This window comes from Dermacentor andersoni, chromosome 2 (assembly GCF_023375885.2).
Source record: "Dermacentor andersoni chromosome 2, qqDerAnde1_hic_scaffold, whole genome shotgun sequence".
NCBI classification, from domain to species: Eukaryota; Metazoa; Arthropoda; class Arachnida; order Ixodida; family Ixodidae; genus Dermacentor; species Dermacentor andersoni.
In genome coordinates, this window is record NC_092815.1 from 86252345 (window position 1) to 86279401 (window position 27057).

Sequence of the window (27057 nt, forward strand, 5' to 3'; positions counted from 1 at the left end):
GTTTGGGTGCATCAGCACGAACGCAACCACCTCATTTCTTATTCACTCGTGTATGCCACGGTACGGGTAGTAAAGTGCGTTGAGCAATATGTGATCTTTAGGAACCTCGCATGTACAAATAAATAAACCAGTAAAATTCATTCCATTTCCGAAAGAAATCAATGCTCAGACATGTACACTTGCGACGCAGATGGTCGCCGTTTAAACATTTATGTGAACAGCGTTTGAGTCGGGAAAAAAAAACATGTCGCGTCTTGGAAGACCCAACATTGCAGGGCCACGGTGATATAAAACAACCAACTCTATAACGGCCGTTTGGCCGTTACGAACGATGTTTACTACGAAATAAAGTGTCTTGAAGTGCAAGCTGCATGTACAGCTCACTTTGCGGTGACGGCAGCAGCTGCTATTCGCCTGAAAATCGTTGTATACACTGTCGTCTACATTTTAAAATGTATTAACGAGCGCTCGCGGGCAGCCCGCGTGTCCACGCATGGTGTTTCGGTTCAAGCATAAACTCACACAAAATAACACCTATGCTCGCACCTACGGACCGCTTTCAGAGCAACGTTTCTGTGTAACGCTCAACAACTAGCGAGACAACTTGCTCCGATATCTCTTTAGTCGAAGAGGAAACGTATACCTTTGCCCTGTCGGCACGAAAGCGAGGAAGCAGGCCATTATCGAGCGACTCGCCTATACGACGACAGACCTAGCATAGCACAGCGTTACAGGCCGAGTAAGCATTTGCGTGCCCTTGGTGTGAACGGAAAGATGCAGGAGGCAGTCAGCGGTTCTTTCCAAAGTGGTCATAAAAAAAAAAAAGAAAAGCTGGGGCGAAGCGAATATTTCGTTCGCGCATACGACCAGACTTCCCGCTAACAGGGGAGAGGAGGGTGGGGGAGGCTGCACAGCACCGAGCGAAGCTATGCTCCTCGCTGAGAAACTGTTCTCTTGCTGATAACGCACAAGCTTCACAGTTCGTAAAAGGAAGAAAAAAAAAATATGTGAACAGCAAGAATAGGCTGGTAGTGAAAGAAAGAAACGAGAGAAAATGCAAGCGGCAGCCAATTGTCTACACGCACCGGAAAGGAGCGACGCAACGCGCCGTTTGACCCACCGTCCCCCGAACCACTTTTCCGATGGTCCCGGAGTGAAGACCGCGTACGGTGGGCCGCGCACATAGGCACGAAACGCGGAATAACGAGCGGAGACGCTGAAGAGAACGTTTGCGTGATGTAGTTCGAGATCCAGCCACGCGCTTGCTTCTCTGTACATACACCTTGGAAGGTCACTGCTACCCTTGGAACACGAATGCTCCGTCGTTTATAAGTAGAGTTTCCTTCTGTCTTTCCTTTTTCTTTTTTTTTTTTCTGTACTTCCCGGTGCAACATCTGGTGCACGGTGTGTCGCTCGCAGTCACTTATCTTGCTATGAGGTCCATTTAGATGCGATGCGAGGAGAAATGTTCCTAGAGCGGCGCCTGAGGCAATGGAGCAAGAAATAAATGTAATAGTATTTGCCTCTGCGCCACCGCAGATGCACATGACGTCATTGCTGATTCTGCCCACTTATGGGTTGTACACCAATCGATGTACGAGCTAAGAATATTTTTTTAACGCAGAGAACTGAGAAACAGATAGAGAGAGAGAGAGAAAGAGAAAGAGAGAGAGAGAGCGATGGACAGAAAATAATTAAATATAGAAAAGGTGATGTAGAATGATTCAAAACAACAGAAAGAAAACAAACATAAAGGAGGAAAGGATAATGTGGATGGTGCTGGCTGCAGGCTGATCCAGCCTTGCAACGTATGCCGGCGATTGCTTCGCCCGAGCGCCTCCTTTCAGGAAACCTTAAAGCAGAAAAGTGATGCTTACGTCGTTCAGCTCCACATCACTCCGTGGAAGTGATGTGGAGGAGTGACTATAGGAAGTGTGGCGCGAGAGGGGTGAGCAAGGTGACGCGCACAGCGAGGCGGAACCGGGCACACGCGCGCACCCTGTGGGCCATTCCGCGCACGACACCCCGTCGGCCCACCCGTATCCCGACGCAACGCGCTGAAGCTACTCTGCCACACGCCACCAATCACGGACCAAGTCGACGGCATTTGATAATTTCGGGAGGAGTCGGTACGCCTGCCTCCTGAATGTCCTCGCGGTAACATGTGAACCATGTCGCTCGCACCAGCATGTGGAACGCCCAGACGCTGGAGTGCTCCAACTAAATGTTTGCGCTCCACAGCTACATCCTGGACAATCCGAGAAACAGTGTTTTACATAACTGTGAGTCTTAAAAGTCACAAACTCCAACATGGCTAAACAAACATATCGTATACGATGCTGCGCAAATATTTATCGTCTTTGTTTAGTAACCTAATTGGAAATGTAAGGGCAAGGAAAAAAATTAATTTTCTTTCATTCTTTTTCCGGCAGAGAAAGTAAAAAAAAAAGCATTAAAATTCGCAGACACAGTTATACTCGCCAGTATCTGTTGTGCAGCATACAGTTTTAGAAATGACGAAGACGACGACAAGAAGACGGAAGCACTCTTTCGATTTCTGAGGAATAAAAAGGTCCTTCCGGCACAATCGAATGTCGACTCTGCGGTTCCAACACCTTGCGAATTGGCCAAATTACTGGAAGATAATGCTAAAGGGCTAGAATGTCGCTTTAAGCCTATTTTGCCCAATGTTGCCACGCCGCCTACTCATGGTGAAGACTTCGAAGAAGTTACGGTTTCGGAGCTGAAAAATGTACTAAGTCAGCTGCGTATATTCAGCGCCAGGCGCCGATGACGTTACTACAGGCAATAATAAAAACTTTGTTTAAGATATGGTCACACGCATTACTTACCATGGTAAACAACTCTAATAAAGATTCGTGGATTCCTCCGGAATGGAGACTTGCAAAAGTAATCGCAGTATAAAAAAATCAAGGTGCCGTTTACGTAACAGATAACATTAGGCCAATATTTATTACATCTAGCCTGGTAAAACTCGTCGAAAGAATCTTACACGATCATATATGTAATTGGCTAATAGAGAACATGATTTTGAGTCCATGCCAAATTGGCTTCAGATGTGGGTGCTCGATTTGTTGTGCCCATGTTGACCTAGAAAGTCGTATTAAACTATCTAGATCTCAGAAAAAATAGGCAGCCTTAGTCACTTTGGATATCGCCAAGGAGTACGAAAGCGTAGAACATGTAAGCCTAATAAACGCGCTTTAGAATGCTGGTCTGCCAAAGTATTTGTTGCGTTACCAAAGCATTTTGTTGTGTGGATTTATGAAATTTTAAACGGCAGGGCATTTAACTGCTTACTGCAGACGACACAGCATCTTTTGCTGCATCGGTAGACTTGCATGTTTTCTACCAAACTCTGCAGTCCTATATGAACCGCCTAGAATAGCGGCTTGATGGCATTAACCTCTCTCTTAATATCAGAAGAAGCGCCGTCCTAGTTTTCTCTCAAAGCGTTCCTGTGCAAATTGTGGTTCTTTATCGACAAGACAGAGTATCCCACAGGTGAATTCAATTAAATATTTGGGTGTAATGCACACCGAAAAGCTTAATTGCAATCTGCATATAGAGCCTATTACGTCAAAGGGATCACGCGCAGTAGTAATGCTGCGTATGTATGTTCACCCGATAATAGAGTTCGGCTGCGTTTTATTTTTCGAAGGAGCTGCATACGAAATTCGGCCTCTAATTCTATTTGAACAAAAGACATTAAGTTAATGTCTTGGGCTTCCTAAATTTGTCGCTAACGGTATCTTACATCAAGAAGCACGCCTGCCTTCTCTTCTCTTGCGATTTCATATCCTAACAGTACGAAGTTCTCTAAAGATTTATGCATCACCACAAAGGAGATCACATTGTGTTTTCGTTAATGAACCGTCCTCATTTTTTAACATTCAGTGATATCGCTCACGTTGCCCTCGAGTTATTTACGTACAAAAACTATCGGTCTCGTTAAAAGTTCAGCAATGCAAGGTGGTCTTACTAAATTCCTCGGTTCCAGCCGCTTAAATTGTATTTGATAATATTTTTCCAAACAATGCTAAACATCTCCCCTATGAATATCTGAATAGTATTTTGGAATACCACCTTGCACACCTGGATACAAAGACCGTTATAGCAAATGACGCTTCCGTCTCTGAAGAGAAGGCTGGTGGGTGCATTGTATCATCGCATCTAAGTTGGTCTTTTTCGATTCGGCTACCTGACTTTACGCCTATCTTTCAGGCGGAATTATTGGCAATTGTCTTAGCTTTACGCAAATTACCATCATCTCTGTCACCAGTCGTAATCTTAACTGATTTCCTTTCTGTCTGATCTTCACTAAGCACACCCAAATTGTCAGATTTATTCGAAACTTTCTATTCTCTTCACCCAAGACACATACGTCTCGTTGGTTTAGTGTCGGTGCCAGGCCACAAAGGCCTAGCCTTAAACGAATATGCAGATACACACACAGTAGCATCACACGATTGTCCTATAATCCCCATTTTACCTTCGTCAGCTGCCATCACTGTGGCGCGATTCAGAAAATATACTACTACAGATAACTTCGCGCAACCATCCTTTGCAACATTTCATTGACCGTATCTCAGTTTTCTTTGGAACAACAAATGGTGCTCCTCTAGAAAAATTGACGTTTCGCTGACAAGACTACGGCGCCGAGTCCCCCCACTGAACTTGTTCCTCCACAGGTCTGGTCTGGCTGTTTCTCCTTTGTGCCCTTTATGTAATGAGAGTGAATCTCTGGAACACTTCCTTTTGACATACCACTGTTTCATTATTCAACGGAAAATATTTTTTAGAAGAACCCTTCAAAAAGATTGGCTTAAACTTGGTTCTTAATGTAGCTCTTTACTTTGGGGCTACCGCACTGGGTTACAGCCACACGAACGTTATTGACGCCCTCTGCATCATTCTGCGCGAGACGAAACGAATTGCATGTTACAATTCTTCTAAATACTTATTATGCTCACAAAATTCTCAAAATATCTAGATAATTGATTATTCATACCTGTAACGGCATTCACTTTAAATCCCATCTGCAAGACACTTATTTCATCTCACCCTAATTTATTTTTTAAAAATGCTAACAGTTCCTTCATCGCCCGATTAATGGTCGATCCCTCCTTGTGGGTTGCGCCGTTTCACTAGGGAACAACAAGAAGAACAAGTTTTCAATTGTGTTCATTATATACTTTCAGTATCGTTTTGGAAATGTAGTGTAGCTTCCAAACGTAACGAAATACAGGACAGCCTTTGGGTATTGGTCCAAGACTGTCATTTGCGTCTAGGCGAAGTACATGAAACCATGAACTTGATGGCAAGGCCTTTGCACTAATCAGCTGCTAACACCTACAGCTTCTGTGCTGCTGCAGCTATAAATTGCCGTCTTACAGTTGTGAAAAAGAAAACTGGTTTTTGTTTAGAAATGTTCATAACAAGCTTCGCAACATGCTCACAAGTAAACGTGTTCGAGAACTCGTCTACGTGCAATTAAATAAATTTGAATGTGGGAGCAGCCGCGATCGATCCCAATGCAAGTGTGGCCAGCGAGATTGACTGAGACATTGAGGCATAATTGGTAGTGCAACGCACGCGTAATGCGGAGGTTGTGGGTGCGGCTCCCACCGACGACACGTTACATTTTCGTCCACATTCATTTCCCTTTGTTTATTACTTTCTACATTTCATTTTCACCTATAGCTAATTTCTCCGATGCTTTCCTCGACTTCATTGTCTGTTAGATTCATATGGCCATGATTAACAAAATCGAGCCCCTCTGTTTCCCTTCTTCTCTCGTTTAGACAATGAGTGACTTTTACCTCAGTTCTCAGATTAGCAACCACTCATAGAAGCGAACAAGGTGTTCATTTCATTGTCTTCGCGTTCTCTGTGTAATTATAGCACGTATTTAAGTATAATTATTGTTACTGATGTTTCAATCTCTCAAAATTTTCAAAACTTCCTTGAAAAAGAAATAAAAGACGTTTATTTTTTATTTCCTGCTGCTTAAGGTTTCCGGAAATATTGCATCCCTAGCTACTTCACAATCAAGAACGATAGAAACTTCAGGCGCTTTAACGCTTAAATACGCACGCAATGCAAGCTCACCGCATCAGCGGTGCATCAAAATGTGACTTTTTAAAAAAATCCAACGTCAAACACAGCCTCTGACACTGATGAGCGTCAAAAGTGCACTTGCCCGGAAGTCAACGATGCAGGGGAAAAAGAAGCCTCTCGCAGAGACACTTACGCGCGGTCTACCCCACTCTTTGGTCAGCGAGTGAGTGATTCCTCGCTTGAAAGACCGAACGAAAGACGAAAAAAAAAATAAGAGAGGGAGGCGGCAGGTAATTTGAATGCCAAATTTCTCCGACATTTTCTGGCTGCACGCGCAGCATATATACTCGGCGCGAAGAAGCGAGGCATGCTCTCTCTGTCTCTTTCTCGCTCTCTTTTCTCTTTCTTTCTTTTCTTTTTGTGCGCGGGCCACGAGCGAGTGGAGCCACCTGTGCCCGCGCGGACGCGGTGCCAAGAGATCAAGCCTCGTGATGAGGATGGCTGCGCTCGCCGCAAGCTTTTCTCTTCATGTTGTTCGCGGGGCTCTCTCGCATACGCGGCTCTAAGGGTGGACTGGAAATAGCGGGAGGGCCGCACGCGGTGGACGATAGGCATCGCAACCCACTCTCCGCCGCTCGGAAAAGCAAACGGACCGATCCGCTGCTGCACAGAGCCAAGAGGAAAAGCGAAAGCAGGCGAAATGGAGGGGGGGAGAGGCTGGGGAGAGGGTGAAAAGAGAGGGAGGCGTCGGCGCTAATAGCGGTCGGAGTGGTTGTCCGCCCCACCACATGCCACGGTAGCCTACCAGCTGATTCGTTTAGATTGAGATTGAGCAAGATGGTCACTTTCATTTTCTTTTTTTCGGTATACAGTTCGAATTTATACTCCCCACGTGAAAACGCCTAAGCAGCCCTCCGTTACCTTTGAACGATAAACCGCGCCGTTAACCGCTGATTGTAGGCGCGGTAACCACGTTGATCTCACTTTGTGCCCTGCTCTTTTGCGCTATTAGCAGAGCAATATTTTTCTTTTTCTTATTGCGATGCAAATAATCAGAGGACTAATCGGCGTCTTACGCTTAAAAGTTAAATTATTGGGTTTTGTGCGCCAGCACCCTGATCTGATTATGAATCACGCCGTAGTTCCTCCCAATCATAATTCTGACCACTTAATTTCTTTTACGTGCATATAAGTCAGAGTACGGGAGTGATTTTTTGCATTTCTCTAGCATCGGAAGGCGACTGCCATGGCAGGAATCGAACCAGAGACCTCGGTCCCAGCAGCGTCGCGCTATATATTCTGAGCTACCGTGGTCGGCGACGTCTTCTGCTTACTTGTTTATTTATTTCTGGCTAAAAATGCTTTTCTCCCACGCATACTGGCAAAGCATTAGCAAAGCTTGCGTCACAGATAGCACTACGATTAAATCAGACAGAACGGTGCGAAAAAGCGAAAGTTCAACCTTAGGCTGTCCTACAAGGCGGAGTGTTGAGCCCGACTCTTCTGAATCTCGTTCCGGTGGGGCTCGCCAAAACGCTACCGCGGACGGCTGATGTCTCGCTTTTCGCTGACGATATTTTCCTCTGGGCGTTCGGCGTGACAAGGTCACAAGTGTACGCCAGAATACAGAAAGCGGCAACGTAGACAGCGGCGTACCTTCGCCGACAAGTTCTGACGATGCCTTGAGAAAAATGAGCACTAGTGGCATTTGCCTGAAAACCGATGTCTTTCTACCCGGTGTGTGTGGAGGGCCAGTCCATCGCCTACAAGAAAACTCAGATTCTTAGTCATTATGGTGGATCTTGACCTCACCTGGATTCACCATGTCTCCTACATGAAAAAGAAAACTCATTTGTATTAAGAATCTTCGAATTCGCAGCTGTAAAATTGGGGGAAACATCAGTGCGCTCCATGTTAACGCGGTAGACGGCACTTTTTGTCGGATTTCTGCGATCAGTCTTCCTGTCTTGTCGAACACAGGCATGATTCATCTCCTTGCACATCAGGACGTGCAAGTCCAAGCCATCCGGACATGTTCGAGGGCGAGATGTTCTTCGACAGCTGCAATGATTTTCATCGCACATGAGCATCCGATCACCGCTCACATCGTCCTTGAGACGCTAAGAGCGCACGTTCGACACCTTTCACGGCTACCATACCAACATTTAGCCGGTTTGCCAGCGCGAAGACCACAGGCTGCATTCCGTGGTACTGTGACGAGACATCATGACTCGATACCATCTGGCTTCAAGCCTGCGAAACATCCAGCATCGGCATTGTGGCGTCTGTGGCAAATTCACGTGTGCCTCTCAGTTCCTGGGATTGCTAAGAAGGCAGACTTGTCACCGTTAGCCTTGAAGCAGTTGTCTTTGCGTCTCCTAAACAAGCCTTACTGTGACGGCGCAGATATTTACACGGATGGATCCACCAATTCCAACAGCTCTAGCGGAGCAGTAGTTGTTCCATCGGAAGCCGTCTCTTTGCAGTTTAAATATTCGCACAATGCAACTTCGACAACAGCAGAATTTGCGGCTCTTCAAGGGGCACTCAAGTACGTGCTCCAGCAGCCACCAAATCGTTGGGCCATTTTTTGCGATTCTAAAACAGCCCTACAAACTCTTCAGTTTTCCCTATGTCATGGGCTACACAAGCAGCTAGTGTACGAAATAAGGCACGCTCATCATCACGCGCTCGAGAAAGGTCACGACATTGTATTTTAATTGTTGCCGGGCCATTGCGGAATTGTCGGCAATGACAGCGCGGATGAAGCTGCGCGTTCGGCTGATCAAAAACATCAGCGGGATCCTATACCACTTTCAATACCTGATGCTGCGCGGTAACTTTAAACACTTGCTCGTCACATCACACCTCTTCGGTGGAATTCGCCGGGTTTCACCAACTCTCGCTTGCACTCACTCGACCCTAAATTGGGATTTCGCCTTCTGCTGGACTCTCCCGCCGCGAAACCACTTTGCTGCGACGCATGTGGTCGGGCGTCGCATTTAAAAATGCCTAGTCATTCCTAATAGGAAGGGTCAACAGTGCGGCTTGCAATTTGTACGGGTGCGATGAGACTCTAAAACACCTTCTGTGTCACTATCCATCCTTTGACGCTCAATAACGTACTTTACAAGCTAAACTCAGCCTGTTAGATATATAGAGCGCTCTCGGAGGAAAAGATCCTGGGACCACAACCAATGCGTTCTTGCATGCAAAAGGCCGCAAAAGCTCTTCTGAACTTCTTGGAGGCTACTGAACTGTACAAAAGCTTTTAGAAGCTGAGATTCCTTTGCGAATGATTGACTCTTTATTATTTTATTCTCTTCTTTTCTTATCTGTACTTCCCTGTCCTACTCCCCAAGTGTAAAGAACCCAACCGGGCACGTGCTTCGTTAACCTCCGTACCTTTCCCTCTTCGTTTCTCTCTCTCTCTCTCTCGAATCGTATACGAATAGTCTTCAAATGCGGTCCCCGAATGTCAAATAAGTACTTTCTTTTTTTTTTCTAGTTCCTATAGCGGAAAAACAAACGTGTAGAATTGGGACAAACTCTGCCCCAATTCCTCAAAGAAAGAGAAACAGGGAGACACGACAGAAAGTAGAAAATCGGGAAGTTCGATCAGAGCAGAAAACTCAGCTTGCTCCCATACCTCCTGAGGTACTAAAAAAAGCCCAGATATACAATTCCTTTTCAAGTCAGTTCTAATTACGAACAGGTACGTTACGAACCTGAAAAACGAAGTTTCTTCAAATACTCATGGCTAAGTTGCGCAAAGCAGCATCTTCGTGTTTGTGGACAAAGTGATCGTCTCCTCTCTAATATATTCTGGTAGTGACGAGGTTTGTTGGCCTAAACACACAAATGAAGATGTGACATCATGTGGCTAGTTGTTATTTGGGCACTGCATTCCTGACTGTGGTGTCACGTTTCGTCGTTTCGGATGTATGCACCTTCCGAGTACTTCTTGTCGTCTGCAGCAATTAACCAGCCTAGCGTAATTTTCTGTCGATTTTCTCTAAGGAAGAATATGATTAAGCCACTGAGGCACGGTGCACTGTGCGGCCAGCCTGAATTTAAAGGTAAGTTTTTGTTTTTCCCTCGTGGTTTTATTCCGAAAATGGGTAACGTTGATGACCAATATAATATATAAGCGGTCTCAGGAGACTACAGCGGGGATGGAGCAGGAGGATAAATCTGCGCAATGCTTTTGTGTAGATTTATTCTTAGTAAATTACAAACGGCAAGCTTGTAAACTAGCAAAACAGACAAAGGTTGAAAAATTTCCTCACATATTCACATCGTGCCTTCCAGGTGGCCAATAGACCAGACGCCCCTTCAAGTGCAAGTAGACCCCAATAATCGTAGCAACCACGTATATCCAGCCATAATCAAATATTTTAGGAAATCAAATATCTGATTCTCAAATCGAATACTTCGACACCAAGCAGAAGTATTAGACTCGTATGCGATGTTTTGGATATTCACAAGCTTATAGTTACGGGAAATGGCTTAACCAGAAGCGGAGGGACGAAAGTTCCCAAAACCAAAGAGGTGACCTTTTGGAAAGACTTATAAAACGTAAGGATTGTTGTTATCAGCAATACTGTTTCTTTAGTGGTATTCTAAAAAAAATATTTATCTTGCCCTTCCAGCCTTTGATAAGCCGACGAAACAGCCCTGCATGTTTGACAAAAATAAAGACGGACGTGTTCAAAACTTGAAAGCTTGATTAGGTGATTGCACAGAGCACTCACATGCACATGCCGGCATCTTAATCATGTGCTGCCTCATTTTTATTTTTGTATAAGTGCTCACAAAGTCGAGGTGCCTCGCGCAAACGTCCCAAGAGGAACCGATAACTTCGCTGTAAAGCCGATATTTCTTAGTCGTCGCTGCCAGTACAGCGCTATAAAAGTACACCATGCAAAAAAAGAGTCGAAAGAGTCGAAGCGGAAATTCAGAGTTTTAATTAACGTTGCCGACTTCAAATCACTACTCTTAGGATTATGACTCGTCTTATTGAATCGGTATTTACGAAACAACGAGCACGGTAGATCGATTTGTAACAACAGACGCTCGCGAACTGCGATGGCAAGAACGTTATGAGCATAGCCGACCAGCTAATGATGAGCAGTTTATACAAACAAAGGATTTCTGAATTCGGTCCGTGATTGCTTCTCGTTTCGCTTACGAAATCGTTTTCATTAAGCACATCGGTATTTCTATACCGAACAACGGTGTCTAATAATAGGCTATAATAATAAGGGCGAAATAATAATAATAAGGCGAAACAGGGGAAAGAAGGCAGGACTAAAAGCCTGACGTTGAAGTTGAAAACGAAGCGACTTTCATCAAGTCGTTGCTACAAAGGACTCCACGGGACAACACGAAGATTAATCAGAAACTCGAAAAATTGCCTCACCGCTAGCGAGAGATGTCATGGCTTGATTGGACAGACATCATAGAGCACAAATATTCACGAGCAGGCGAGATTCAGTCCAATACTTTACCACCGCGACGACGGCGTTCGCTCACGCTATTGTAACGCAAGCGAAAGACCGAGAAAACGACGGCACCTTGTAATGCATATCTATCGATCAAAGGTCTCAGCTTTTAGTCTTGCAAAAATTGGCAATCTTTTATTTTTGTTTTCTCCAAAAAGCTAAATTTCTTTTTGGCGCATATCTATTTCATCGATTCAATGGTCATTTTATTTCTTTAAGACGGCTACTGCCATCAAATCCTGCCGCTTTACAAGATCTCTGCACTATACATGATCGGTGCAGCAAGTCATTGTCGTGTTATTCTCGTAGGCAGGAGGCATTTGAACGGACACTCGCCACCCGTATGCCCGGCCCTCTTTATAGCATTGATCGCAAATGCCATTGCAGCATTTGTGATACCGAGAAGTGAACTAAAGTGTAACTTGCGGAATGCGACATCGAACAGCAGTTTTAAGCTACGAGTGGGTGTGCCTGTCCGTTCGCAGCAACCATCACCTGCGCCGCCACGCAGACTCTTGTGGCGCTCCTGTGATCGGTTCATCTCTTCACCTCCTCAGAATCGCTCTGAATTGCGCTTTTGCTGCATCGCGGCACGTCGTCCGCGTGCAGCAGTGCGCGGCCGCGCCGTACGCAGCCGCCGCCGTATAACCCCCGCTCCCTCCCCTTCCCGCTTTCCTCCCTTGCGCGCATGAGATGGAGCCACCGTCGTCGGCTCAGCCTCGGATGCTTCCACTCGCACATACAGCATACGGCCCGCGGCGACGATTTTATCGCCCTTGGACTTTGTACGGAACATCACGACGAAGCCGACGCCGATGGTGGAAATGTGCCTGGAGTGTCCATATAATGGCTATCGTAATAAAAGAAGGCGAGGCAGGCTGGGGAGTCAACCGTAACTTTACTGAGATCCTCAATTATGAGTTAGGAAGTGAGATGAGAGTGACCGTTGGCAAGCATATTCGCAACAAAGGTGTGGCGTCAGAGGAGCTGTGCTCGGAGCAAGAGGGGGAGATTCCTAAAGGCAGCGCATTAAGATGCGTATACTATCCAAAGGAAGTGAAGGCCTGCCTTTTAGTGAACTTGAGGAAGTAACAAACCGCCTAATGAGACCGAATGCACGCTCTTCGAAATCGCCGAGGAGGAGGGAGGAGGCGGTGCAGTCGCATAAGTTCGAAAAGTGGCACTTATGAGTTAATAAATATTGGAAAATGGGCGGAACGTTAGTGTAGGCTGCGGAAGGCTTCTTTTTATTAGTATTTCAGCTAAGAGCATAGGAGTTCCTTGCGGCTTGAGGAATTCAGTAGTTTTCGACTACGGGCGAGCGTTAATGCGAGCCTGACTGATGTTCTCTGTAATCGAGTTAAGAAAATCAGAAAGCCACCTGAATCTGGAGTTTTCCTTTTGTCGTTTATAGTCCTTCATTCCTGTCCATTTCGACCATGAAATTGATGACTTGAAGATGTCTGCTTAGTCGGGCAGTAAAAACGTGTGAAGATAAAAAAAAACAAAGCGAACACTGGTCAAAAAGGTGTTGCTAATAAGTATTACATGTACTCAGAGCTGATACGCTACCTTCATCGTAATGAACAGGATACAGAGGCACTTTATATAACTAGCGATGAATTTAGAATGGCCTTGCAAGACATGTACTGGGGAAAAGAGCCGAAGAAAGAAGGAAAAACAGTCTATTTAATCAAAGATGAAGGTATTTTGATTGAAATGCTTGTGGCCCTTTACACGCAATGCCTCACGATTTCACCTGTACCAGAGAGCTGGAAGAATGCCATTAATCATAAGAAGGGAGATATTAAAGAATTGAAGAATTATATGCCCATTAGTGTGCTTTCAGTATTGTGTAAAATATTCTGCAAGATAATTTCCAATGGAATCAGGGCAGCGCTTGACTTCAATCAACGAAGCGAACAGGATGGCTTCGTCATCTACCAGGTAAATGAGAAATCTGCGGAGTACAATCAACCTGTCTATATGACTTTCATGGATTATGAAAAGGCATTTGATTCATCACAGATACCAGCAGCCATAGGAGCATTGCGTAGTCAAGGGGCGCTATAACTTAAAACAATTCCAATACGTTTTTATTCCAATTTCATGACGTCAAATCTACGCAATCGCCGACGCAAGCATTGGACGGTGACCCGCAGCGTTGCCTGAAGGGCCCAATCAAATGCTCTCATCATTTATAGGAGGTGTGTGAGTGATTTTAATAGAGAATGGAGAAAGTACAGCGCCGTTGCTGCCTCTCGTGCGAGGGCACTTCCACAGCGCTGTGCGGAGAGGGAGGGGTTGAGGGATAAAAAGAATGGGAGAGACATAATGGCAGGGACAGGGAGAGGAGCCAAACGGTAAGGCACGTACATGAAGTGGGCGCGTTTACAGCCGTCCGCACAGGTCGACGCCGTCCAAGTAGTCGAGCAGGGCTAAGAAGGCGTGCTTGACCACTGAGGAGTGCGTGGACGGGAAGAGCAATGCATCCGTCACTTTGCTTTCAAAACGTTGAGCGTTTTTTTTTTTTTTTTTATCTAATTGGCTGACAAGGGGTAAGGAGCACGCTCAAGTAGGGAGGGGTTCGATGGGCTCGAGCCGTCGCGCTGAAAAGATATAACCGGATGAAGAGGGAAAAGCCGGCGTCTGCGACTGTTCCGCTTCCCCTTACTTAGCTTGCGGTGGCTCGTCTGAAACATCGGCCAGGTGCAACGAAGAGTTAAGAATGCCGCTAAAACTGATCCTCAGCAAAGAATAGTTGGCAGAGCGATGCAGTATACGTGCCGAAAGGGCTCGATAATTTTATACGGCCACGCGAAAAGTTCTGTTATACGCAAATAAACCCATCCTCTCCTGCATGGGCGAGTAGCCAGTGCCTGAGCGATCGGCGGTAGCCATCTTCTAATCCTTTTGGAACGGGGCAATCTCCTGCTATTCAGAAAAAAATCCAGTTTTGTTCGGGATATCAGTGCATCTTTAACGCGTAAGCGCTACTTTTACACAATGAATTCTTTGCGGTTTTGTGACGTCGAGTGACAGAGAGATGGAGTGGGTGCAGCCTGAAACCTTTTGACCAATAGCAGAGAGTTAATGGCGAAAAGGCGTCGAATCAGAAATAATTATTTTTCTTATGTTCGGTAGAATCGTGCATAATTAGTCTGTACACGTCTTGTAAGATTCTAAGCTCTGGCGGTTTTCATGACGTCGCGTGACAGACAGGCGAAGTGGGGATGCTCCAAAAAAAGTTTTTGACCAATCGCGGAGCGCTGATTGCAGAGTTGGAATAGAAAAGTTTGGAATAGCTTTACGTTATAGCGGCTAATGAGCACAGGAATCATACGTGAATATCATCGCAAATAACTTTAAAGATACCACAGCTACCTTGGTGCTTCATAAAAAATAGTACAGCACTTTTCTCATGTGAAACACAGATATGATTGCTTCACGTGAGAAAACTGTTGCACTTCCTTTTACATGGAAATACCTCAAGAAATTCCACATCGTGCTAGACTCTCAGTGTGGGCAACTTGCGCGACGACACATGTTCTTGGGTGTTATCATAGACAGACGACTATCATGAGCTCCCCAAATAAAAGCGTTAGAGGAAAAAGTCAACACCCTAATCAACATTCTTCATCGATTTGTTGGAGTGAGATGGGGTAGTCCAAGAATTTCATTATTACGCATTCACTCGGCGATCATTAGACAAAGAATAGCATACTCTGCTCCTCTACTACATGGAATATCCTGTAATCTATAAGAGATTCAAATATTGCTGGCCAGAAGCCTTTGCATATGTCTCGGTGTTCCGCGTTTATCTGCCGGTGCTTTGGTAATTGCCGACTCCCGCCAACTAACTTTTCATGCACTAAGCTAGATTTACGGAAACTTGTCATCACTTTTTTCGTTTGGCTACACAACACACTAACCATCCAATATACCAAGATCTTCAGGATAGAAGCGCTACACGCATACATGAAGAAATACGGCGGTGCAAAAACTTACTGCCTGCTTACGAATACTGGCCTACTTGCGCAACTCATCCCCCATGGCGACTAGCAATTCCAAATATAGTCACTTGAATTCGTGGAGTAGGTCGCAAATGTGATATGCCCGTAGTTGCGATAAAGCAATTAACGTTATCAAATCTTTACACTAAGTACGTAGCTCGTATTCAAGTGTATACCGATGGATCATGCTGGAAAGAAAGCCCTATATCTGCGTTTTAAATACCTGCATACCAAGAGAAAAGAGCTTATAAGCTTTGCCAATTTACAAAGTCCACAACAGCAGAGCTTTACGAAGTACTTTCTGCTTTACGTTACGTATGTCAGCAGTCAGAACCCCTTCGCTGGGTAATTCTGAGCGACTCACAAACCTCATTGCTGTGCCTAAATGAAATCAGCTTAAGAAAAGCAAACAGCACACTGACACACAAAATACAGAAGACATACGCCATAGCGAAAGATCTACGACACAACATAACTTTCCAGTGGATTCCAAGTCACTGTGAAATCATAGGAAATGTTACAGCTGATCAGATGGCACGTGCAGCACATCAAGAGAATTAAGTATCCCTACTCCCTCTAGCGGCGATTGATGCGGGATGTCTACTGAACAGACTATGCGGTAGATTGTCCAAGAAAACTTTAGTTCACAAATTATGCGCAGAACTCTCAATTATATAATATATATCCTGGAATATAATTCAATATTCTGTTTAAAGCTAGTCGATCTGTTGAAACAACAGTTCATAGGCTTCGGCTAGGCACTGCCTATACAAAAAGCTTCCTGTATCGGATAAGAAAACACACTGCTACATGCTCACGTGAAGAGACGGAAAAAGCATAGAACACTTTCTTCTATACACTGTAAAAATAATGATGCACCCTGCAAGAACCTTTCGGAAGAGCTACATGGCTTGGATAGATGGCTGTTATCCTTAGGAAAAATTTTAGGTCCATGGCCAGCAGAAAAACTTCAAGAAATTGCTGCCGTCTTAGTACAACTTATTGTAGGAATCAAAAATATCACAATAATACTAAGTCAAGCAACAGTTATTGCTCGCACTGGTATTATTAACAGGCACCCTTGATTACATGTTCATTGTGTCTTCTTGTGCATGTAGCATTTATATTTGTTGTATTTAGAGTACGGCATTCAAGTGCCCCGTCTGTGCGAACATCTTCGTTTTGTGAGTATTTATGCTGTGTGAACTCATGTGTTGCGTGTGAACATTTATGTTTTGTGAGTATTTATGCTATGAGAACTGTTTAGTAGCGCGAACGTTTATTTATATGGGGTACCAAGACTTAGTACGTATGTTCGTTCAGGTGTTTATTAGTCTAGTTTGGTGATTGTTGACAACTTTCCGACTATAACTATCATGTGAGAGAAGAGGAGTAGCCGGCGCCAAACACATGCAGCAACCTCTCCTTAAATACATTTAATAAAACAAAGCAAATTACCCCTCAAAAATGGGGTCAGGATAGGAGATACAATCTCGCCAATGGTATTCGCTGCATGCTTAGAATATGTTTTCAAGCTAGTAGACTGGGAAGGCTTAGTAGTGAGGATCAATGGCGAATATCTCGGCAACATTTGGTTTGCAGACGACATTGTCGTGTTCGGTAACACTGGAGATGAATTGCATCAAATGATTGAGGACCTTAAACGAGAAAGTTCAAGAGCGGGGTTGAAGACTAATAAGCAGAAGACAAAGGTAACGTTCAATAGCCTGGCAAGGAAACAATAATTCATGAACGCCAGTCAGCCTCTAGAGTCTGTACATGAATACGTTTATCTTGGTCAATAACTCTCGTAGGATGATGACTATGAGAAGAAAATTTACAGAAGATTACAAATGGGTTGGAGTGCATACGGCGAGTATTACCAAATGCTCCCTGGTAGCTTACCACTGTCATTGAAAAGTGTGCGATCATTGCATTCTACCGGTGCTAACATATGGGGCAGAAACTTAAATGTTAAAGTGACACTAAAGGCAAATACTAAGTCGACATGGACTGTTTAAATACCATTCCAGAAACCTCGAAACGCTTGTTTCGTGCCACGAAACGACTTAGTTTACGAGAAAATTGCATCTGGAGAGTCCGAATACTGTTTTCTAAATTCAAATCTCCCACCACCCCACCGGCAGAGTGGTCACATTACATACAGCCTTTGCAGCCGTCGGTGAGTCAAACCGCGTCCGACAGACGGCGGTACTGAGCCAAGAGAGAGCTTGGTGGAAGATTGGTGGAAGAAAAGTAGGAAAACGATGAAAAATGGAGACGTACAAATACAAAGTTCACAATAGGGGGTCAGAAAATTTGGTTGTGGAAGTTCATCATGGTTTTTTTTTAATTTTTTTTTTAACCTAGGCAGGGCATTAAGCAGTGTAATAGCAAGAGCTTGGTGGTTCAACCCACCGCCACGTTTCAAAGGGGACGCTCATAACATCATCCATCCATCCATCCAGAGAAACAGAGCGACGGATTCCTCTGCGCAGCTGCTTTTTGGTCAATTGGCGTGGACCGTTAGGGCATCCCGTGACATCTCATGGAAGTTGAATTCCCTGCTACTTGTACTATGTGCGAGTTTCGCGAGCGAGCAAAGCCAGCGGAGCACTAGGCGATAACGAAACTACTGAAACGCGAAAGCATGCGCGGCGCGGCGTCGAGCGATAACGAAACCTTCCACCGCCGGCGTTGTTGTCAAGGGTAACTTCAGTGTGTTCTTTTTTCTAAAAATGAAATAGAACTGGACAAGTAACATGTTATATCGTCTTATAATACAAGGATGTTTTTTCGCAAGGAGTGGTTGAGCACTAGTGACATAATTTAACTAAGGACTGCTTTCGTCTTCGGGCAAGTGCTTGAATGTCCCGGGGGAGTCTCTAACCATGTCTGGCATTTACCTCAATTTCTCGATTATTAAGGCTCTGTTCGCGATAATACTGATGTCTTGGAGATTCTCGAACACTAATCTATCCCTTTAGCTTCACTTAATATTTGCCTTTAGTGTTCCTTTGACAAAGAAGGTAGAGAACAAGTTAAAAACCACGCAGAGAGCGATGGAACGAAAAATTTTACGCGTTGCATTAAAAGGCAGGGAGAGATCGGTATGAATTAGAGAGCAAACGGGGATAGCCGATGTTCTAGTTGACAATAAGAGAAAATAATGGAGCTCGGCAGGCCATATAATGCGTATAGTAGATAACAGGTTGACCATTAGAGTTACATGATGGGCGCCAGGGATGGGAAGCGTAGTCGAAGACGGCAGAAAATTAAATGGGATGATGAAATGAGGAAATTTGCTGGTGCAAGTTGGAATCAACTAGAATAGCTGGAAAAGACTTTCATCCTGCCAGTGGACATCAAAATAGGCTGCCGCTGATGATGATCATTTTATTTATTTATTTATTTATTTATTTATTTATTTATTTATTTATTTATTCATTTACAGATGCTGAGCTCTGATACCAGGTAAAAACAGGATGGGTATAAGTACGTAGAAATATATAAGCATGCAAACACACACAGATTCATTAGAATTGCGGGCATTTTCAAGCATTCGTAAAGAATTCTAGACACGCTGGTAAAGAATACATAAAAACATACAATCGTATAAACATATACAAGTTCATAACATTAGCAAGCTCCTTCAAAAGTTGGTAAGATATTCTGGGTAACAATGTCGGTATTAAGATTACTCCATTCGGTTATATTGTCCTAGAGAAAGAAGAATATTCCATGCATTCAAGGGTATTATTGTTATGCCTTCGTCTCGTTTTATAACCTGATGAGTACGTAAAAACTTGGAAGTATTAACGTAAGAATGGCCGTTTATAAGTTGAAAGCGGAAATTTATACAGCAGACACGGTTGCGCACAGTCACCAGGGGTAATCCACTACGTCGTATGAGCTCACTAACAGATGTACATCCGTACATGAATTACCAACAAACCTACCTTATGTTCTATAGGTTCAAGTTTTTTTTTAATATTGAGTGAATGGATCCCAAATAATTACGACACATTCCAACAACGGGCGAATAAAGGAATTGCACTCTAACAAACGAGCACTCGACTTAGATGGCCTAGGGGAGCGCCTCAAGAAAAATTGGCAATGGCTTAGCTCGGCTATGCCAGGATATACGTGGCGAAAGTTAAGGCACAGCATGGTTAGCCTTGGTTAATCTTTATTGCAAGTCGAGGTTAGTCTGGATATTCGTCTGGTTAGTCTGGAGTTCGTCTGGAGGTTAGTCTGGTTAGTCTAGCTATGTTGCGGCGTTTAACCAGTCGTTCGGCGCGCTATTCGTCTGTTTCCTGGGCGATTCGTTTCCTCTTCCTCTCGCTCAGATGTCAATTCCAGGCCTCCTTCTACTTATCAGAATTGTCGCCATCCATACTGCCGCTTCAGGTGTGGTTGCGGCGCACGCGAGCTCTCCTTTTCAATCCTCCGACATGTTATCAGGCACGCCACGCAGCTGGCGAAGCGAGCGGTGGCGAGCGCAACGACGGGGAACGCGGTGTGACGTGATACCAAACGGCGGAAGCGGAAAGGTGCGGCGCTGCGCAGCGGCGGAACAGCTGCGGCTCGGTGCTACTAGTGGCGCATGCGCAGTAGAGACTAGGGAACGAGAGAGAGGGAAATATCCGCGGCGAGGCGCGCGTTGTGACGTCATGTGCCTCCTCGGAGCACCGCCACGGCGAAATCGCAAGTTCGCGGCCAGTAAAGCTTTCGCTTTAAAACAGTTTACGCAAGGAATTTGCAATAACGGCATATACGTGCTTTCTCCAGGAAAGATGATTCGTTATCCACAGGGCCAAATATTTGTACTCTGTTACCTCCTATAGAAATATGTTGTCATCAACACTATATGCAAATTGAAGAGGCTTTTTTGTTATGTGCAATTCTGATAAAATTCTCATAAGACAAGCAAACCAAGCAATGGCCTTCGCTGGTCATTATTTAGACGCGCCTGATCATCAATAGAAGATACTTCTTCGTACAAGATACAGTCATCTGCATAAGGTTTCATGGAAGGTGAAAGTTCTGTCACAATATCATTAATAAATAATAGAAATAAATGTGGTCCCAAAACGGATCCCTGGAGGCCGCCAGACCCAACATTGCATTATTAGAAGAAGCATTGCTTAAGGTGACGAATTGGCGTCTGTTAGAAAGGAAGGCTGCGATCCAAGTAAGTATCTAGTCATTTTTTATATAATACCCTAATTTATGACTTAATTTGTTGAGTGACACGTTGTCAAATGCTTTGCGAACGTTCATCAATATAACGTCGGTTTGCTTTCCTTCAATAATCACATGTGCGAGATCTTGCACAGCCTCAACCAATTAAGTACACGTAGAAAAGCTACGTCTAAGACCATGTTGAACATCCGTGTGTACCTTGTGCTCTTCTAAGAAATATAATATATGTTTATGAATTATAGGCTGTAAATTTTTGCTTGATGTATATGTGAGTGATACAGGTCGGTAATTCTCGACGTGTGCTTTTCTCCCGGATTTGTGCAATCGTTTGATTCCGGCCATCCTCCAGTCATCCGGTAGGGAACCGTTGCGTAAAGATTTGGTGAATACGACATACAAATACTTAGAACACCATTCCATACGACACTTCAAAAACGCGTTTGGTATATTTGGTCCAGGTGACTTTTTAATGATGATGATGTGTTAGCAAGATCTGTGAACAAGGCTTGGTTATAAAACCCGAAACGTCTAACACGTACTTATTCCTTAAACGTATTTGTCGGCGTCTTTCTTTTTCTTCTTGTCATCATGACACCCATTTCTACCATCGACATCCCATGCATTAAGCTCTGCTGTTATTAGGGCCAACATCTTCAATTGCCGTTTAAATCTTTGTCTCGCTCTCACACTTTGCTGAGGGCAACTTCTCTAAACAGCTGTGCAAATCATTCCTCAGCTGTGAAGATGCGGATAGCTTCAGTAGCTCAAACATCATTACGGGTTCGGCACATGCCTAATGACTGACAGTTTGTTCTCTCTCTCTCTCTCTTGTTTGTCGTTTAAGCTCGCGGTAATGTAGACGGAGCGATCGAAACACAAATAGTGCATCTATAGCAATTGTTCGTTATGAATAGCAGTAAAGAAACCAGTTAGACAATCCGATACGAAAACCAGAAATTATGCCAATATTTATTAAAAATTACCTCCACGCTACCTTCACATGGTGTACACGACGATATAACGCAACAAACTTTATAAATCATAGAGCTTCAGGGGAAAGAAAGGGTTCCTTGTTTTGTTTCAGTATAGGTACTTGCGCTTTTTAGTTTCAGCGATCTTTGGTCAATATTTATAACAACAAAAAAAACAATTACATAATACGCATTATTTTGCACCCACGCCGAGAATACAGTTCGCGGCCCACGACCGTTTCTTCGCAGATGAAACAACGGGAAGGGAAGCGTAGTCAAATCGATTGTTTTTTTTTTTTTGAACCCTTGGGCCTAGAGCAGCAAATGATCCAGGTACACGCCTGGCTCAGTCGTGCCTACAGGAGTGCGCTTCCTCACGTAGCGATCTCCTGCGGCTGTCACCTTCGCGGTGACTCGGTCCTTCCACGATCAGGCCACGCCATTTGTGCGTCCCGGTCACGGCGCACCCCGTAAGCGTCTTACCGCGCCGAGATTGCCCCGCTCGGATGGATCCACGTCGCCCGACACCCACGGTCCCGTGTCAGAGATCGTGACCGAAGAAAAAGAAACGACCGTCCGGGCTGGGCGATCGACGCTACGGGGGGCTGCGCATCACTCAACGAAATCAGGGGCAATCTTTCTCTGGGTTCCTCCGCGTGAAGAGTCTGGAGCCGAAGTTGGCTGCCGTGTGCGCTGGTTTCCGGCCCGACTTTTTTGTCTTACTCACGCGGTTGTAGGTGTTGTTCGACCTGAATTACGGCACGTATCTCGTATACGGTGCATCGAACATCGAGCAGTACTAAAAAAAGAATATTAGAAATAAGAAACAGGAGAGAAAGTTCTGAAATTGAATTCTGCTTTCTACGCTTTCCCATTTGTGGCAGTTACACGCCAACTCTCTTCATGACGACTAGGAGGAATGTGAGGGAGGTGACATTAGGTTGATGCTTTTTTTTTCGTTTACTGCATCTTTCGAGCGTCAATGTTGAACGACGCAGGAGCCTCACCTGCGCACTTGAAGGCCACCACAAAGAAACCGCTGCAGGTGGAGTGTTCATCGCCAAAGAAAGAAACGGCAAATGACAAAGAACGGAGAAAGCTGAGGAGGGTAAATAAAACATAAAATTTGGCTTGCTATCCTGCAATGTGAGACGAGGTAGTGGGAGGTAGAAAAACTAGAAAAAGTAAGGACAGAGATACGGGGCGCCGGCACAGGATCCCAGCCGCTCTTGATCACCGCACGCGATCGCAGCATAGAATCGTATTTAACGCTACTTCCATTGCCGAATACAAGAAGAAACGCACAGTTATCTGTTCGTTCAAGCCTCCTTTTTGATCTTCCATCTATTTTTTTCATTACTGGCCACGACATGTTGTCGACTATCAGAACTTTCGGATGCTTGCTCTCGCTTCCTGAAACGATTATTCGTCCTACAACGATAAACATTTATAACGGCATTCCTGGTGCATTGAAGGGGTCGTTGTGGGCTGTAGTAGGTGCCCAAATATTATTAACATAAAATTTTAGGGGCATTAGTTGTTCTTTCATTCATGTCGTATTTTTGACCAATGAAAGTTTTTAAAATTATTTCTGTCGCAATGGAGTCCAAAGACCAAAAAGGACAATCGGAGTCTGGTTTCCTTATTATTTTTTCATAGCCGAATGTCAAGATTGCCGGCGGGAAAAATTAGAACACGCTGGCTCTCTTTAGCCTTACTTTCCGTGATATTGCTCCGACAATGGCTTTTGTACTCGGAGCTAAAAGCAACTTGGTCATCTCTGACCGTGTTCGCGGAGCTAAGGCTTCCCGAAGAAGGCTGGTATAGGATTTCGAGTGCGCCGCGTATAGAGGATTCAGTGCAGGGTGAAACCGTTGTCGCCTTCACGCCACTTTTCAAAGCGACGACACTGTACCGTGTTTTCCTCTTGTGTTCATTTCTTCATTCGGCGCAGGACAAGCATTTCGGCTTCACTCACTTATCGTAAAGCTGTCACCGTTCTTTTGTTTGTGACGTCTCAACTCCACAAAGGCTTTAATTAGACGTTTGCGACAAGGCAAACACCCACCCATTCATCAGCGCCTATCCAGATGGTACTGCAGCGTCGATACCGACTCTTGACGGGTCCTAAAAAGGCCGCCATTCCACCATTAGCTGACACTCTGAAATAAGAATGAAGGGCGGGCGGGGGGGGGGGGGGGGGAGGCGTTCAATGCTACCGAACAACGACGGCGACCTGGGATTCGCAGGTAATTAGACGTTTGCCACGAGGAAGAACCTCGCCCATCCATCAGCACCTATCCAGAGGTCAACGCAGCGGGGACACCCGACTCTTGACGGGCCTACAAAAGGCCACCAGTCCACCGTTACCTCACAGCCTGAACTAAGGATAAAGGGGGGGGGGGGCGGCATCTAATGCTACCGAACAACGACTGCGACCTTTGATTCGCAGGTTGCTATCCTACCGCATACCGTCTGGCCTCGGAGGCAGGGTTACTGCGGAGCGTTGCGAGCATGGGCGTGGTATCGCAACGCATTCGACGATTGTGATTTGCTGCTGGACAGTCTTTAGATTCCCTAGTTGACTCGCCTAGGGAAGACGACGGTAATAAAAGTGGAGACTTTTCGAGCAGGGGGCTGAGGGTCTTGATATGAACTCGGACGTTTAACTTGCTCCTGAATGGAGTGGGCTTCCGTAACTCGAGCTGTGTAGCTAAGCCGATAAACCCTTTTTCCTTCATTCCTACAACCTGACATAGCATTCGATAGGCTCGGTGGATTCCATGTCCTAACGCCACCCTAAGCCACAACCATGCTTTAATTCTTGCCCTCTCTTTAAGCATGTTTTAAATCTCAGAAATAGCTGACAATAGTCTACCATCAGTCTCGTGGAGCTGAGCCAGCAAGCTTCCCTTCCTGCATCTTTTAATGCAGCTGGCGTCAAATAATAGGAAACATTAAGGAGTTCGCAGAACGGAAAGACAGCTTAGGTCAGCCTGAAATACTTGTGATCCGCTTTGGATCACCTCGTCAAACAAACTATTTTGGCCAAGTTTCACCCATCAGCAGCTGAAGATGAACGCTGACGACGCTCAAGCGCTGTGAAAGATAAAAGACAGGCTCAAACGCGAATATCTCACCTCGAACAAAGCCTAAGAAACTAAATGATTCGGTTATAGTGAGTGACGCCATCACAGTAACTACACTTACAAATCAGCCATTCTGCACTACTCGCTTTGACTTATTTTTGACAATTCCGCAGCCATTGAGGCTTGCGCATCCACATTTTCTAAATATTAACCGCTAACCGAGTCACCTGGTATATAAGAAACAACGTAAACCGCGGACTCGTAGCCACTTCTCCCAGTACGAAAGCAGTTTCCACGTGCCGTAGTTCGACAGAACGGTAGCGTGTCATAGTACCGAGTTTGACAGAGTTAATACATTTCTGTCCAATGCGGGCGTGGACTTCCACGCGGGCGTGGACTGCCTGGAATATAAATAAAGTTCCTTGTCTGTCTGACTGTCTGTCTGCCTGGAATGTGTGCGACTCCAACGCCATAGACGCCTACTGGAAAAGGCATGCGGGTTTTCATTACGGCTTCTCTGGGTGAAAACGTGCAGCCTGCATAACCGGAGCAGCAACCTCATTTATGCATCAGGCATTTCGCAGCGTGTGACAGAGCTTCCCTCTTGGACACCTATAACTGCTCCTATTCATTATTTCGCTGCGTCCACTCTTCGCTACCTTCGCAGCAAGTTATGATTACTTATTCAGTGGCGTCTTGAAGAGGACCATAATGTAGTTCTCAGATTCACTTACCTGTGCGTGCTATGCTAAGCGACGACAACAGCGTAGCTTCTTCTGTTGCTTAAGCTAGATTTATTTATTTATGGAGTAACTCAGCGGCTACGAGAGACGTGTAGTTGAATATTCCGGATTAATCTTGCACAAGAACAGTATGGCTTCCAGAAAGGAGAATCGACTGGAATGGCAATATTTAACCTAACAAGTGAATTAATAAATATTATCGAAAAGAAACTACCGACAGCTGGTTTCATCATAGAATTCAAGAAAGCGTTCGACTCATCAACCACGAAATTCATATAGGTAATCTACATTGCTGTGTTATAAGAGAAACACCACTATTCCTTTTCGATAGCTACCTTACCCCGAGGCTAAAGTGCACGCAATGAAATGGTACTTCTTTAAGTTACAATCTACAGAGATTGGTGTACCGCAGGGCTCGATCTTGGGTCCCACATTGTTCCTTTTTTTATGTCAGTGATGTAGTTAACCTTCGAAATATTGTCACGTGGTGGTGACGTTGAAGAAAACACAGTAGCAATACTGTGAACAAGAAAACTAACTTTTATTGGGCGAACCTGTGCCCACAAAACAGGCTACACTTATAGCGCAACGATAGCGGCGAACACGCTCGGCGATCGTCGAAAATCTGCTCAGCGGGTCAAGCGCGTCGGCTTTTATAGAGCAGTCGTCGAATGTTCCAGACTAATCGTTTGGACCCGCGTGCTTTCCACAAAGTTCTACACCATTCGCGCTACGCGATGAAATCAGATAACACAAGGTTCGGCGACAACAGACAGCCGGGTAGAAGCATCGATAACATTCCAGAAACGTCGGATACATGCAGGCGCGTCCCGCGCTGTGCGATTGCATTTGTTAAGCGGCGAAACGTGGTCGCCCGATAAAGATAAGTACACGTGTCATTACCCCCCTCTTAAAAAGCATCGCCCCGATGCTGCTAACAAACGAAAGTAACAAAGAAAAGCACTCGTAGCAAAGAAAACAACAAACTAAGGAAGTTCGTCAGCGTCCGTAAAATGGTTTAAGGCGCACCACGTGGACCACTTCAGATCGTGCGCGGCGCCGTTGTGAGTGCGAAATGCCGTCTGGCACGACCTCATAGTCTAGTGCGCCAATACGTCGGATGACCTTGTAGGGTCCGAAATAGCGTCGCAGCAGCTTCTCACTGAGTCCTCGCCGGCGTATCGGGGTCCATACCCAAACACGGTCGCCGGGCTGGTACTCGACGAAGCGTCGTCGGATGTTGTAGTGTCGGCTGTCGGTATGCTGCTGGGTCTTGATCCGTAGGCGGGCGAGCTGTCGGGCTTCTTCGGCGCGCTGGAGATAGCTAGCGACGTCAACATTCTCTTCGTCAGTGACGTGGGGCAGCATGGCGTCGAGCGTCGTCGTCGGGTTCCTGCCGTAAACCAGCTTAAACGGCGTGATCTGTGTTGTTTCTTGCACCGCCGTGTTGT

The 27057-nt window shown here is 45.2% G+C and overlaps 1 protein-coding gene and 1 long non-coding RNA gene across 16 annotated transcripts in view; one reads left to right on the forward strand and one right to left on the reverse strand.

The window, feature by feature from the left end:
- sei (potassium voltage-gated channel seizure) overlaps positions 1-27057 on the reverse strand; it is a 343569-nt gene that overhangs the window by 180348 nt on the left and 136164 nt on the right. The gene's annotated exons all lie outside the window — the stretch shown is intronic.
- Positions 1-27057, forward strand: part of LOC129387625 (uncharacterized) — a 149764-nt gene that overhangs the window by 28310 nt on the left and 94397 nt on the right. The window lies entirely within an intron of this gene.